At 47.3% G+C, this 2,324-nt stretch overlaps 1 non-coding gene across 1 annotated transcript; it reads right to left on the bottom strand.

The window, feature by feature from the left end:
* Positions 1–1,252: 1,252 nt before the first annotated feature.
* On the bottom strand, positions 1,253–1,326 carry trnan-guu (transfer RNA asparagine (anticodon GUU)). The gene has a single exon. It is a non-coding gene; the product is annotated as a tRNA-Asn (tRNA).
* Positions 1,327–2,324: the final 998 nt, after the last annotated feature.

Below are 2,324 nucleotides of genomic sequence, written 5' to 3'. Positions count from 1 at the left end.
CCTTTCCACTCCCAGGAGCCGCAGTGGTTGAGGCGTTGAGTTGGGGAAAGTAAAATGTGCCCGTGAGCAGGCGTGTGAGGCTATTTCAGCTTCCGCTGTGACTTGACTCCGATGTTCTGAGGGACATTTATTGACGCGAGACAGTGAAAAGATTCTCATTCCCGCAGATCGGGAATTCAAACCGTATGCCGGCTTCAGGACACTGAGAAAGATTAATTGGGGTGTGTGAAGAAGCTGTGAGCTGCATTTCAAACAGGTAGGTGGAGACATTGCGCCCCTGGCCCTGTGCGTATCTAACGCCACCATGCTGCAGAATTCCTGTCCTCTGGTAACTGACTAACACGGACATGCGCAGCAATGGGAACAGTCACAAGGTCAACAACCAAAGATAATCATCGTCACTGCTTCCCTTCCACAGTCCCAACTTTGTGAAGCAGTATCTTTCACTGGCAAAGGAAACACCCTTGTCCTCAGGTGCCTGCTTCATTTCGATCACGATTTCATGTCCCTCACTGTTCTCGTCTCATTTGCAGACACTTGTGTCAAAAGAAGCTCTGCGGATATCTGCTTGTTCCACCCGAACAGGCAGTGGGTTGCAGATTCCCACCAGTCCCAATGTGAGTGAAATAGTTTTCCCCCTCCACTGACTTGAATCTTTAAGAAGCCGGGGAGCAAGCTCCCTTTCTTTTCGACGACATTTCTCATTTTGTAGTCGGCAGGGGTCACACCTGCGTGGGGAAACCGCAATGGGTTTCAAGTCCATCGCATAAACCACTCAGCCCACGAATACAGAACCACACTGACAGCTTCACTTCCCAGGTCTGTCTGCCTGCGGAGCTGAGAAAGAGTGAATCATCGCAGAGTTTGTTTGAATCCATTCACTTCAGTGATTCGAAAGGGTTAAATATCTGGACACTGCGAGTCTAGGTGTTTCATCGCAAAAGATGAAATGAACTTTCAGTTAAAACCAAATCTAGAAATTTCAGGAGGAACGGAGAAGGTCAGGCAACATCTATGGAAAGAGAATCAGACGCAGCATTTCAGAATTCCGTTTTCTCCGACAGGTGCTGTCAAACCTGCCGAGTTTCTCGTTTTTTGTCTCGGGTTCTCAGCATCCGCAGTCCCTTACGTTAGACAATAATACAACTCAGAAACCCCTTTGTGGAGGGGTTTCCGTTTGGATATCATTCGGCTTACTTTACCCAATTACAGTTCACACAGCCGCGAAGCCAAGGAAGAGCAGCGAACTAAGCGTCCCTGGGTGGGCTCGAACCACCAACCTTTCGGTTAACAGCCGAACGCGCTGACCAATTGCGCCACAGAGACAGGCGATGTCTGAGCCTGCGCCATCGCTTAGGGGAGGCTATTAGTGAATTCATAATTCAGCCTGCCCCGCCTAGAATTACAATTGTCGTCTATCACTTTTACTTTTCCTTAATAATGCCTGGGACATTCATTGTGGAGACACCGGGGACAGTCTGATCCCACCCTCTGCAGAAAGAGAGGGGGAAGAAACAGAACAGACATGAACTGTTGATCTCCGTTGTAACTCATAACGTAAAATCCTTGTAGTGCGATCACTTCCCTTAAGCATGAAAAGAAGACGTTAGCAGCCCGTCACCTTGTGGCGAAACTGTAGCGCGTCTGACTCCAGATCAATAGGTTGCGTGTTCAAATCGCGTCAGGCTTACTAAAAGTCTGCTTCTTACATTTCAAATCAAGAATGATTACGTTCACTCCCGATATCTGTTGAGCCAAATCTTCGTTGCGGAAACTTTCGATCACACGTGAGGCTTTGCTGTCAGTTTGATTTGTGAACACTGTGTCAGGGAGGTGGTGTGCCCAGTGTTTCGGTAAATGCTCAGCTCCCCACAATGTGAGAATGAAAACACAGCCGCTTCGTTCAGTTGGTGACAGCGCGGTGTGAATAACATTATACCGATGTTTTTACAACATAATCTAGAGATTACCAGTTGTGTGTTTCAATCTATCAGGAGGTCCCAGCTCATCCTGTCATAGCAGAGTGACAGCGAGTTCAGATAGAAATGTTTACCACCAACAACAAATTCTTTCCTCTCACTGGACACTGTTAAAATTATCTTTATTCAACAGAAGGAGCGGAAACTACAGTCTGACGGCCCCTCTCCACATTAACGGTGAGCCTGAATTTTATAAACGGTGTCAGTAAAATCCAATGGACGACACTGATTTGGTTTAATAGGTTTTTTTTGCCAAGCATAATTCACCGAGAGGATGCTGCTGTGTGAAACAGTGTGGGGAATTACTGCAGGGCCTCCTGCACATGGAACACACCGAAACTGATG

The sequence above is a fragment of the Hemiscyllium ocellatum genome (genome assembly GCF_020745735.1).
Source record: "Hemiscyllium ocellatum isolate sHemOce1 chromosome 27 unlocalized genomic scaffold, sHemOce1.pat.X.cur. SUPER_27_unloc_15, whole genome shotgun sequence".
In the NCBI taxonomy this organism is placed as follows: Eukaryota; Metazoa; Chordata; class Chondrichthyes; order Orectolobiformes; family Hemiscylliidae; genus Hemiscyllium; species Hemiscyllium ocellatum.
The sequence above is the reverse complement of the archived record's forward strand: the minus strand, read 5'-3'. Positions and strand labels throughout refer to the sequence as shown.